Raw genomic sequence first — 13,393 nt, forward strand, 5'->3', positions numbered from 1 at the left:
TCACTCTCACACTGATCCTGATGAAGACCCCCTGAACCACAAGGGCAACCTAGGGCAAAACAGGTCAACCAACCACTAGGTGCTCTGGATCACTAACACGTCAACTAAAGCTCAATTTTTTTTCTTTTTTAATATTATTCCTTTCTGACTAATAAATTACTTCCTACCTGAACTGAGGTAAGTTTAACTCACACTTTTCACTATCTACCTATCACTTAAGGCTTCCTAAACCAAACAGTCTCCCTCCTGGTGGAGGACAACAGATTACCTGGAGAACCCAGGTGATTAAGACCCGATAATGACACTGCTCATCTAACTGAAGGAACGGGGTATAAACATAAACTGCACCCTTGACGGAGACATTTTGACTCTGGAAAACTGACACACGTGATTTATTCCCTTTGATTGTGACTTAACCACCCATTAAACAGCAGAACCCTGATGTTGTTGTGGTGGCCATTAAACAGTAACTTTATGGGGCACATGCATCAATGTAGACTTTTGTGGTTCCTTAATTGCGAATATTAAGGAATCGCAATTAAGCAATTGCAAAAGCCAATGCATGTAGGAATCGCTATGAAATTAGCGATTTCTAAACATTCCTTAATTGTGACTCGCAAATTGCGAGTCGCAAATAAGGAATGCCTTCCTATTCATAAAAGGGAGATTGCATACGCAATTTGCGAGTACCAATGTTACTCGCAAATTGCGTGTGCAATTTCAAGGGTAGAAGGGAGTCAAAAGGACACCCTGTTGCACCCTGAAATTGACCTGTGCACACATGCTGCGCATACACATGCCCCAAAAGCATGTGTGAGTGTATCCTACAACTTTGAAAAAAGCACTTTAAGGCATTTTTAAAAGTTTTTGCAAATTACCATCAAGTACAAATTGATGGTAATTTGCGCCCCCATTTAGCAAATTTGCAATTTGCTATTCCATCATGCATTGCATTTAAGGAGTAGCAATTTGTGATTCCTTAAATGCAATCGCAATTTAAGAAATCTAAAAAAAATTGCGATTTCTCAAATTGTGAGAGGCTGACAGTTTAATGCATCGCAGAAGCCCTTATTGCGGATGCAAACGGACGATTTTTTGCGAATCGCACAGTCTGCGCTCGCAAAAATGGTTGATGTTGACGTTACATTATGGTATGGTATGTTATTTATTCTATGTATAGCATGTAGGTAACATCAAGTCAGCGCAAGTCACAAAAATTCATATGATGTTGAATTTATATAACATGGAATTTGTATAATGTCACGTGGTTTAATTTGTATAAAAGGTCACGTCACACCACTTGCCTGATGGCAATGATTATGCAAAATAGGAGGGGGGGCGGGCCAACTGGGCCGGCCACCCACTGGTGGCACAGCTCCTTAAGAGGCCCGAGGAGCAAGCTGGGCGCCCTCTTGCCCCTGGCTCGCTCCCCGCATACCTCGTGTGCCCCACGTTCGGGGCATTTAATTTTCCCCACCCACCAGCCCTAAAATACAAGCTACAAAACAATGCTAGTCGAAGGTACTATGTAAGTTGACTTAGGCCTTTTTTCCCGTTACATGTGTAGGAAGTTGACGTGATTGTATGGTTTTACATAGGCCCCCATTTTTCTCCTTGGTCATATCTGAACTTAGGCCTTTTTCCCGTTTTTTAGCTGTGATTGGTTGTGATCAAATATGGATGTTGTGTGTACTTAGGCCTTTTTCGCGTTATGGCTGTGATTATGTTGTCATTAAAAGTGTAATATTGTGGGTACTTAGGCCTTTTTTCCCATTAGTACAGCATGCTTTGTATTACTATGGTCTGGTTTTAGTTAGTGTAGTTGTCCTTTAGCGAGTTCTTTTCCCTTTTTCCCTAGGTTCATCGTCGTATTTATTAGGGTTGGTCAGGCGGTAATGTCATGATCGGTGAGCAGCAGTTTAAGGTCCTGGGGGGGCGTCACCATCCACGGAGGGGGCGGCCCAGGGGGAGGGGCCACTGGTCCCTCCTAGAACTTCAGGGGCAGGAATATCCGCTAGCTGCTTAAGATGCGGGGGAGGGAATCACGCTTTCCTTAGGTTGGTAGCCACCCCGCACATACATCATGACGTCAGCAAATGACGCAGAGTGTAAGGGCCCTCCTTGTTGGTTAAATGGAGTTCACGATGCCGGCGGGGTAGGCGGTCCCCTGTCGCACATGCGCACCTGTAGGTAAGGGCGTGGCTAGTAGGACTTGACACCGGTTAGCGACCTTGCCGTCGGGCCAGAAATGTTAGAATGCAAAATTCAGGCAGGATGTTAGATTCGGATAGGAAACACGCTGTATTAGACTTTTGTTAAGGTTAGCCTTTGATATTTGTCTTCAATACTGTAGATCTAATGTTATGAATTTTGCGGTTCTTAACATATTGATGTAATGCTGATATTCATCCTTTATTGTTTTGTATAATAAATACGGCCGGGGGGTCCCTGACCCCCCGCCTTCCAAAGACAACTTGCCTATGTCAATCCTTCAAGGTGTGGTGTGGGAAGCTGGGAGGGGAGGGTAGCCAGTCACGGACCATGAAATAGACATTTCTAAGTTTACCTCAAGAGGAAAGGAGGGAACATTCGGAGCAATTTAGAGAACAACCATGTTTTAAGATGTAATTTGTGAAGACATTTGTGATATATGGCATGTTACTGGCAACTGTACTGCTCACTTTTTTAAATTGTTTACAAAACATGTATGTATGCACCAAACGGTTGCTTGAGTTTACACAGTAGTCCAGGCGAAGCACTTTTGAAAAAAACCTAACTGTGTCGGACTTTACCTAAATCTATATAAACATTTGTAAAGCTCACGTTCAACCCGAAGGGCATCTCGGAGCTGGGTGACAGATGAGCACTGATGCTTTCCAGACTGGCCGGCTCCATCACCCGCGGAATGCTTGACTTTCAATAGCACTTATCGGTCAGGGTTCTTCCTCGTCTCTACTTTGCAAGCAAACATGTTAGCAAGTGCCTCTGTCGATGCTGCAGCGCCAATGCATGGATGGTGAAAGCGCCTCGTGTTCCTATCTTAGGCAATGTGAAGCGCATGACTTTTAATATGAAAATATAACGTTAGATTTTAATACTTTATGATACAGTGGCAATGCCTTCTTGGTTTTTGTGCTCACTTGTACTGTTTTCTACTTGCAAAAAAGCATTTAATGGTGGCGGTTGTGTTTTTTTGTTGTTGTTCAGCCCATTTTTAGAACCTACTTTAATTTTTCCCGCTCTAATTCATCATCCTGTTCTTATTCCTCTGGTAACAGCTGGATGTTTGAATTTCTTAGCAATAATATGGCAGTGTATATGCTTTTACCTTGCTGTCTACAGATATAATTGAACTATTACCTGTCATGCAGTTGTTATCATAGTGCACACTTGGTAAAAACATATTGTATTCGTATGACGTGCTACATATTGTCATGATCACAAAAGATTTTAATTTGAATATCTAGATTTTGATGAAAATAGGTGTGGTTAATGTCATTCTTTTCTGCATGGTACGGAGACAGTTTAAGCAGTGCCTCTTTTAAGTTTGCTGTTTTAATACACACGTGATAAAAGTGCCTCATCTTGCTTTAGGCACTGTATTTTATCATGAATTCATCTGCTTTATGCCAAGGTCATTATGTTAATCACTTCACTTTAAGAGCTATAACACAATGTTTGTTTTATTTGGCAGTTAGATTTACTCTACTTTAACTAACATATCCACTAATAAACAGTGTGACGGCAAGTCCTATTGGCTGTGCGGTGCAGTTTGAATGTGTTTCCTGGTGTGCAATTGGCTCAGAATCCCCCCAGTAGCTGTGCTAGTATTGTAAAGGTTCTCTGCTCAGTAAGTCCCCAAGTGACCCCAGCAATGTCTGTAGAGCTGAAACTGGCAGAAGAATTCCCGCCTCCACAAGGAACAGTGCTGAACAACCATGATGTGTTGGATGGTTTCTTACCACTGATAGTAATATTTTACAAAGTTTGCGTAAAAGTCCAACGTCCGCTCTCAAATGCAGTCTCTGGCTGCTCAGTCTATCCTCCTAGATCTAATAAATGATGGAGTCGAGACAGTGACTGTGATGCTCTTTCTACTTTATTGGAAAAGTGGCACAAGGAATAGCAGAATCACAAGAGGTTCCTAGAGAATAACGTGTTAAGTCGAAGAAAGAGAAATTGATCCCTTGTGTAGAAAGTTGGAAAGGGCCTGTTTCCACCAATCAGCGTTGTTGCAGAATTCATCAAGTAGCATGAAGACCAGGGGCAGTGCTACCCTGCAAGAGAGAAAAACAGACAATGGTGAATAACTTACTACTGTATGAATGAAATGCAAACCCCTCTAAGCAGATCACTGTAAAACCAACTGATGCAGTGATAGCAGACTTCTTTGTGCATGGTGTGTCAACATAAGCTGGCATAATTTTGCCCTTCATCAAGTTGATACATTAGACAGGGAATGACAGTTCAGAGGGGCATTTAACCGGATATCTTAGGAAATGTGTCCTGATCTGAAAATTAATATACCAGCCTTTGTATTTGTTTAGATTGATCGATGGCTTGTAGTGGTAGTGTGCATGCTGCCTACTGAAGAGATTGTCATTTTTAGTTCACGCTCTAGCCCTGTGAATGCACACCTGCAAATGAGTGAACTTTGGGTCGTGTGCACTTATGAAACCGGGTTCTTAGTGTGTTTGACTCAGTTCCCTAATAAACATCATCATTTAGGCTTAACCCAATTAAGGTCGCACACACTTACGGGGGGAGGGGAGCAAGCACTCGGTTTAACACACATGGAAGTTGCCTTGAGACTCTTCAGTCTATAAGTGGCTTTTTAAAGTGACAGCCCGCTCATAAAAGCGTGTGTTCAGTCCTTCGCAACATTTATGAACAGGGCAGTGTTCTGTCTGTCCCAGCCCTGAAGAGGTTATATTTATTCACAAAACGCCGCCTCACAGTGACACCTCTACCCTGCAGTTTTGCTTACATGAGGTGAGGAAAACGATTGGGCATGTCCAAGCCATATATTGTTCTTGCCTCTGAGCGATAGTCCGCTGTTGACAGCGGGGTGTGTAATCACCTAACATTTGCGTACTAAGATGGGAAGCTGTGTTATTCTCTGAATTAACCAAGCATCGGGGGTGCTGCCTATACGCTCCCTTTTCCCTTTGCTCTAGCCACCCTAGTCAAACACAGCTTCATTTATGATGACACCGTTGTTTCCAACAACAATTTGTGAGGCTCCTAGAGGACACCAATACAACATTGGATACATAAAGAGTATATTCACAAATCCTTTGCAAGATTACTAGAGTCTGTATGTGCACCCCTGCTCCTTAGTTAGGTTTTTATTCATTGTAGCACCACATTGGGCAAGACAGTACCTATCATTGCATGTAGTCAGAATGTAGTGTCTTTTTCTGTTTTTCTGTCGTCCATATTTATGGGCAGAGTCTGGACCTATAACACACCGTCAGAGATTGAGCAATCAAGCTCACAGACGAAGAGTCGTAAGTCAATCTACCTACACACACTGAGCGATCCCCCCAAAAAGTCACTCTCACACTGATCCTGATGAAGACCCCCTGAACCACAAGGGCGACCTAGGGCAAAACAGGTCAACCAACCACTAGGTGCTCTGGATCACTAACACGTCAACTAAAGCTCAATTTTTATTCTTTTTTAATATTATTCCTTTCTGACTAATAAAATACTTCCTACCTGAACTGAGGTAAGTTTAACTCACAATTTTCACTATCTACCTATCACTTAAGGCTTCCTAAACCAAACAGTCTCCCTCCTGGTGGAGGACAACAGATTACCTGGAGAACCCAGGTGATTAAGACCCGATAATGACACTGCTCATCTAACTGAAGGAACGGGGTATAAACATAAACTGCACCCTTGACGGAGACATTTTGACTCTGGAAAACTGACACACGTGATTTATTCCCTTTGATTGTGACTTAACCACCCATTAAACAGCAGAACCCTGATGTTGTTGTGGTGGCCATTAAACAGTAACTTTATGGGGCACATGCATCAATGTAGACTTTTGCGGTTCCTTAATTGCGAATATTAAGGAATCGCAATTAAGCAATTGCAAAAGCCAATGCATGTAGGAATCGCTATGAAATTAGCGATTTCTAAACATTCCTTAATTGTGACTCGCAAATTGCGAGTCGCAAATAAGGAATGCCTTCCTATTCATGAATGGGAGATTGCATACGCAATTTGCGAGTACCAATGTTACTCGCAAATTGCGTGTGCAATTTCAAGGGTGCAAGGGAGTCAAAAGGACACCCTGTTGCACCCTGAAATTGACCTGTGCACACATGCTGCGCATACACATGCCCCAAAAGCATGTGTGAGTGTAACCTACAACTTTGAAAAAAGCACTTTAAGGCATTTTTAAAAGTTTTTGCAAATTACCATCAAGTACAAATTGATGGTTATTTGCGCCCCCATTTAGCAAATTTGCAATTTGCTATTCCATCATGCATTGCATTTAAGGATTAGCAATTTGTGATTCCTTAAATGCAATCGCAATTTAAGAAATCTAAAAAAAATTGCGATTTCTCAAATTGTGAGAGGCTGACAGTTTAATGCATCGCAGAAGCCCTTATTGCGGATGCAAACGGACGATTTTTTGCGAATCGCACAGTTTGCGCTCGCAAAAATGGTTGATGTTGACGTTACATTATGGTATGGTATGTTATTTATTCTATGTATAGCATGTAGGTAACATCAAGTCAGCGCAAGTCACAAAAATTCATATGATGTTGAATTTATATAACATGGAATTTGTATAATGTCACGTGGTTTAATTTGTATAAAAGGTCACGTCACACCACTTGCCTGATGGCAATGATTATGCAAAATAGGAGATGTCACGACTTGGAACCATTTCTAGCAGGTATAAACAATTTTGTTTTAATTTGATGTTTATTGAACATTTGAAATGATTTATTATTCATTTAGAACAGTGTATATATGTTGTTGTCTTTTTTTATTTTATTGGATGTTTTTAAATATCTGAACAAACTAATTTATTCTGATCAATTTTCTAACAAGACCTAGGCACACAACTAGATAATAAACAGTATGTAATATTATTACAACAATTTGATTCAATCAAGAACGATCCATAATCATGCTGCAGTAGTGTTGCTGTTTCATTAATGCGATTTTCATTAAGCCACAACAGAAACCAGCCAACCCGTGTTTCGTCGCATGTGGAAAGCAATTCCGCGACTTCCTCAGGGCTGAATATTGAAGTCTAAATCTTTGTATTCGCATTGCCGGTGATAATTCCAACCCGACTGGGCCTAAGCAGTATCTGTGCACAGTTAATCTTGAAGGAACGCCGGGCTGCCGGTTCAGAGGTTCTCCGGCATGCCACAGCAGTGTTCTTTAATATGACCAAAGAAGATAGATGTTGACCGCGCTGCTGGTGAAATAGCTCACAGGCTAGCTAGAAAAAAGTCCCAAGGTGCTGGACTCAAGAATTATTATAGTGACCAATGGTGGTGAATTTCGTTAGGTTGAGGGGGAACGTGATTAAAACTGAGATCGCGTCTTTAGGGTAATCCGAAGCGTGTATGCTGTCAACTCCTCACGGCAGTCATCTGTGTTCCGGGTAGTGGACTATATTTGATCTGATCAATGTCTGATGTGAAAGAGTGGTGAAACTCGATTAGTTCATGGAAATTGCCCTGAGATTGGTTAGAGAAATGCTTGCAATCTTTATATTGGCAGTCAGGCCCAAAACAAGATGACTGCTCTTTCTGATGTGACTACCGCAGCCATTCAAACTCAGTTAGCCAGCTCTATGCCTGGGGTCACTGAAAACCACACTGACAGTTCTGAACAGTATCATACAGCCACGGCCCGTGCAGGGCGTGTTGGTGGGGCGGTGACGTGGTGCAGAGGAGGGGCAGGGTGGGGGGTTGCAAAATGCGGCATATGGCCGATTTCAGGTAAGTTACGAAAACATTTAATAAAACGAATTTCGTTGCGCGCGCTGCATCGCATTGCTGGTATCATAGTTGTGTTTTTCTCATCTCAACCACATTTGGCTGGTGTTAACCTCCAGTTGACAACCAGTTTTTGACCAAATTAAGCCTTTCATCTTTCTCTGCTATATACATCAGAAGTTTTGGTCCTATGGAGAAAGGAGCAGTCTATACATTACTTGTGGAATATAGCTAATTTTCACAGCTTTCTGCAAATGCTAAAGGCAAACCTTTCCATACCATCTGGGCACTTACAAACTGGGACACTTACTAGTTGTGAAAAGAGGCATATATGTTGTAGTTCTGAAACATGTCGACTCTGCCTCTTTATGGATGAGTGAAAATGCACTCTATTAATCCTTTGGGTGGTGTACAAAGGCAACAATAAAATTAAATATAATGATACCCCAAACAATTTTGTCCTTACCAACACCACCCGCTTTACTACAGTATTTTGCAGGATAATCTAAACTAGATAATGTTGGTGGGTCACTGATATTATGTTGCTCTCACAGCCATAGATCACCACACCTTAACATATAGACGGTATCCATCATTTATTTTAGTTGCACTTTCAACTTTGGGTTGAGCTAAAGGTGGCTTCAGCATTTGCACTGTGTTGCTGCACACTCTTTCCTAAAGTTGGACTTGTGAGTATTAACAAAAACAGTATACTATATTAAAAATTACCATTGGAAAAATGATCTTGCATGACAACTTTCACAGCAATTATTTTAGAACTTCTCAATGTATCCATTTTATACAGCTGTCAGACGTGTCTGGCATAGACATAAGGTTGGCCGGGTGCGTAATAATACTGTGCTAATGATTTGTTTTTGTTAGCTGATGATTTCAATGCCAACATTTCTGGCCTGCTGTGCTGTGATTCCATCTACTGAGGAAGGATGAGAGTGGAACATACTGGCAACCTGATCAAACAACAGAATACATCACCAAGAAAGGTTTATGATGGACTTTATAGATGTGTTTGATATGATTATTTAATTTAAAAGTAAGAGGCATGTTGAGTGTCCTTTAATAGTCTCTGTGGACAAGATTGACAGAATTAACTCTTCAAAATAATTTCCCACTGTATCAATGAACATAACCTTCTGGCAGTCTCCTTCTAACTTCCACATTCACCCCCATGCTGATTTACCTTTCCCAAAAATTGAAATAATTATTTGATGTGGCAGAAAGTTATAATGGGAACATAAAGATATGTTCCTAGTAACCTAAAATGTTGACAGGGTATATTTTTGATATAATAAACACCTTCCTTGATGAAGGTGTACAGGAATTTAGTACATTGTAGTCTTGTGTTATTTCTTATAAATCCCCAGTCTCTGCTTTGGAGTTGTTTTTCTTTTAGACAAACTTGGAACCTCAACCTTGCTTGAATGTGGATATATATACACACTGTGCTAAGAATAACAAGAGTGGGAGATTTGATTTTGTCCTGGATCTCACTCCTGTACTTTATCCCCAGCGCCAGAAACAAAAATAATGGGGCTTTTCCTCAAGTGTATATTATGCTGCAAGAAACTCACCATTGTTGCTCACTGTCCGCACTTTTATGCATTAGCTACAGACCGGGTCAGATTAGGACCAAAAAGAGGCCCGGGCAACAAAATAAAAGTGACACGCAAAGCGAATCAGATAGATAAAATATAGTGCCACCTTTGGAAATCATGCCAGTTTTGAACTTGTAACGTCATGCTGTATGGGTATTTTGCAAGGTATTGGACACTGCATGCATTTGTGTTTGCTATGGGAAATGTTTGTGGTAATATTAGGGACTATAACGTAAAATCCAACACACAGGGCCATAAAACAGGCCCACAAACAGCTACACAGCCTGCCCACATGCTGATCTGTCAATAGGTCAGTCTGACACTGGCAACAGAGCCACTAGTGTGTGCATTAAAATAACACAACTCGCAAAGACTATATGACGTTACAATGCAAACAATTAAAATGCATACTTTTACAACGTGGTTTTTACATCGCAACTACCATTACATTGCATGATTTTACAATCCCTATGATTACAATGCATTTTTAGAAATTAGATTCACAATGCATTCCATTACAATGCATACCATTACAACACATACCATTAATACTTTTAGGGTAACAGTAGGGTAATTGTTAGATAGTGTAAGGGTAAAAATTACTATTCTCACTCCAGTGAGTGCAACAGTAGGGTAAGTGTTGGATAGTGTAGAGGCAAAACTTACTATTCCCATGTAGCCCAAAACCCATACCTACCCTAAAACAACAAAATTCTCCATTACTTACCTTAAAATGCATTGTAATGGCATGCATTGTAATGGTATGCATTGTAATGGCATGTGTTGTAGTGACATGTGTTGTAATGTCTGCGCTGTAATGCATGCAATGTAAATGCAGATTCACTGTAAAGGTAGTGCATTGTAATGACTGTGTTATAATGGTTGTTTCCCCTCTCAAAATGTGCATCAACATTTCTCTCTAGGCAGATTACATTTTGTTATAGTTGGTGTCACCAGGTGCGGGTAACTCATGGTGTCACCCCCTCACGACTTACCGCATGGACCTCCTCCGCTCCGAGTCCGTCAGTGGACACAGTTGGCAAATAACGGGACCATACAGAATCCTTAGTAACGTTTGTAAATGTAGGTCCTATATTTACAAAATGTGCCTGTTAACAACAGTGTGATAATGACTCATTAATCAGGTTGTACAGTGGGCTGCCTGCTGGTCAACAGTTTATTGGAATTTATAATATCATAGGTATGGTACTTTGTACTGGTGTGATGTTCCCACTATCCAGCAACACTATATATCAGTGGTCGAAGTGGAGGTAAAAAAGTAGGGGAACTGTGGGTGGAGAATCAGAGGGCGGGAATAATCCAAGGATTGGATCAGTGGGCGGAGCCCTAGGTGTGGCCAGAATGCGCAAACATCCCAATTTTTTTTATTTGTTTGGTTTCACTGCCCAGTTTTATCAACCAATGGATACACATGAATATTTAAGGTATTAATGAGTTATTGACAGTAAAACGTATTCACAAAGTGGGATATGCTTTGAATCACAGAATGTCCCCAAATACGATAAAATGTGGAAGCACAAGCCATTTGTCTCCGAGCCATGGAGTTTCTGTCATCAGCACTTCTCCCTTTTCCAAAACAGCAGTTCAAACATGAATGGCTAACAATCCTAGTTTGCAAATGTTTTCTAAATAATAATGGCTCTTCCATATTTACCTCATAATGCAAGATCTGCAGCATGATCTGACCATTTAAACTAATAAATTGTTTGTAGCTCAAACGTATCAAAAGTTAATAAAAAATGTGACTTGTGTTGCTGCGGAGTAAATGACAGTTAATAGCTCACTGTTCTATGTTAGGATTTTAACTTATAAACTGCAAGTAACAAAAGGATCTCTCTGACAAAAGCAGTAGCCCACTGGCCTATTTACATTATGTGCACTTTGTGATCTGCATGGTACATGTTCTTTGCAGCAGGTACATTAACCCTCTGAGCTACCTTTCCATGAGCCAAATCTTCCATTAGACAAAATTCCGATCTCTCTCTAGGAAGAACATTAATAACCAGAGTCATCATGACATTTTTATTGTTACTGAAAATTGCTGGAGGCCAGGAAGGAGGCAGCAAGCGCCTTTAAAACCATAACAGACTTGCAAAAATGATGCCTCCATCTAAAGTCAGCACCTGGTGCGGTCACACCAGTTGCACCGCCCTAGAGCTGGCCCTTCTCAAGGGTCCTGTGATCTCAGTGACAGGGTCATTGTTGTTCTAGGGTGTGCTGCTTCACAGGCCTGCCCGCAAGACTGGAGGTGAACTTCAGTATGAATAGTGGTGGACAAGCCTTGAAGGTTAACCTACACTTGTCATGCTAGGGTCCACCTTCTGGTGCTACGATACCAGGGATTCTAATGTCTTGCGAAGCCTTCTAAGGTCTAGCATGAGATAGTGCTCTCTCAGGAGAGTGGCCTGGTGGACTGGTTATTAAGGCTGAACCTGGTTCCCCAGTTCCAAATTCAGCAGCTCTGGCCATAGTGCCACATCCTCTCCCCCACTGAACACCATACTGCCCCACTGAGAAAATCTCAGACTGCCTTCAACTACAACCCAATTGTTGCCAGCTATAAACACCTGGATGCGGTTCAATTTAAATTACGCACTGGGCAAGAGCAATATGTGGCCTACAAGTAAAAAGTGACAGCATCCTGGAAAAAGCAAACAATCATAGGGAATGCAAAATTTTGCAAACCATGTGAAATGTAAGCAGGAACAACATGGTTACCTTAACGTTTTTACACTCACTGTTCAGAAATCAGTGAGTGCTTTTGCCTGATAAGTTAAGGTCATAACAACAGGGCCCTGAATGGACCTATTTCAATGACCATTGCTTATATCCTTACAAAACGTAAGCAGTATGGTAAAAAAAGACAACATCCCTAGATGCAGAGCAGCAGTACAAATTTTGTTTTTCAATCGTCACATTGCAGTACCTCCAGGATTGGTGCACTAGTTCCAAGCCCTGGGAAAACAAAGCCAAGACAACAAAAATAGCGCTTCACTGCAAACTCTGTAAAAGTGGCGCTAATGTGTTCGGGTGTGTATAAAATCAATCTGGCCAGTTTGCTACCACTCTGTCTTACTTTATTTAGTTATTTATTTTTCATATTTTTAAACTTTTATTCCCGATGCTGCACTTTGGAATTAAATGTCAGAAAAATACGACATTGATTTTCCAGCAAAAGTGATTTTCTTTTTTGGATCCATTTCACAGGGTAGCAAATAAAAGAAAGGAGAGGAAAGAGAGTGAGAACCCCGTCTTGCAGCCACTGTTTCAGTAAGAGAAGAACTGCCGGGCAAGCAGGCGAGAGGCCTCAGCTTGTTCACAAAGCTGCTGTTCCTGAAAGTCGTCTTCGCAGGCCTTCCGACAGCTCAAAAGATGGGCCCACAATTCGGTGATCAGAGGCAGGCAACCTCGCTCCACACTGCCTTCGCCCTCCCCCTGCGCCCTGCTGGGTGTCACCCCATGTGAGGGTGTCACCCGGTGCGGTCCGCACCCCCCGCACCCCCATAGTGACACCGCTGAGAACATCTAAATGCATTGGCAGGATTAAGAGCTAACTTGATGAAGCACTTGACAAGCTGACTGAGTAAGGTGACCAATGGATCAGCCTCGCTGGTCTCGTATCGTCAATATTAGGATGGTAGTACTAGGTTCTTTTAGTGTTTTGATAACTTGAGGTCTTTAGTAATAAAACTGATATGGGCAGGAGAACATTCCTGGGAAAAATGGAGTACACTCATTCTGCATTATTTAGACGGGTGATTTGGGGGGGCGTGTACAAGATGG

The 13,393-nt window shown here is 41.6% G+C and overlaps 1 protein-coding gene across 1 annotated transcript in view; it reads right to left on the reverse strand.

Moving 5' to 3' along the window:
• Positions 1-4,081: 4,081 nt before the first annotated feature.
• The window catches only part of LOC146811155 (uncharacterized), a 183,757-nt gene continuing 174,445 nt past the window's right edge, over positions 4,082-13,393 (reverse strand). The window contains exon 9 of the mRNA XM_085618218.1: positions 4,082-4,277. The gene's annotated coding sequence lies outside the window, so the exon portion shown is untranslated. The remainder of the gene's footprint in view (positions 4,278-13,393) is intronic.

This window comes from Triturus cristatus, chromosome 7 (genome assembly GCF_964204655.1).
Source record: "Triturus cristatus chromosome 7, aTriCri1.1, whole genome shotgun sequence".
NCBI lineage: Eukaryota > Metazoa > Chordata > Amphibia > Caudata > Salamandridae > Triturus > Triturus cristatus.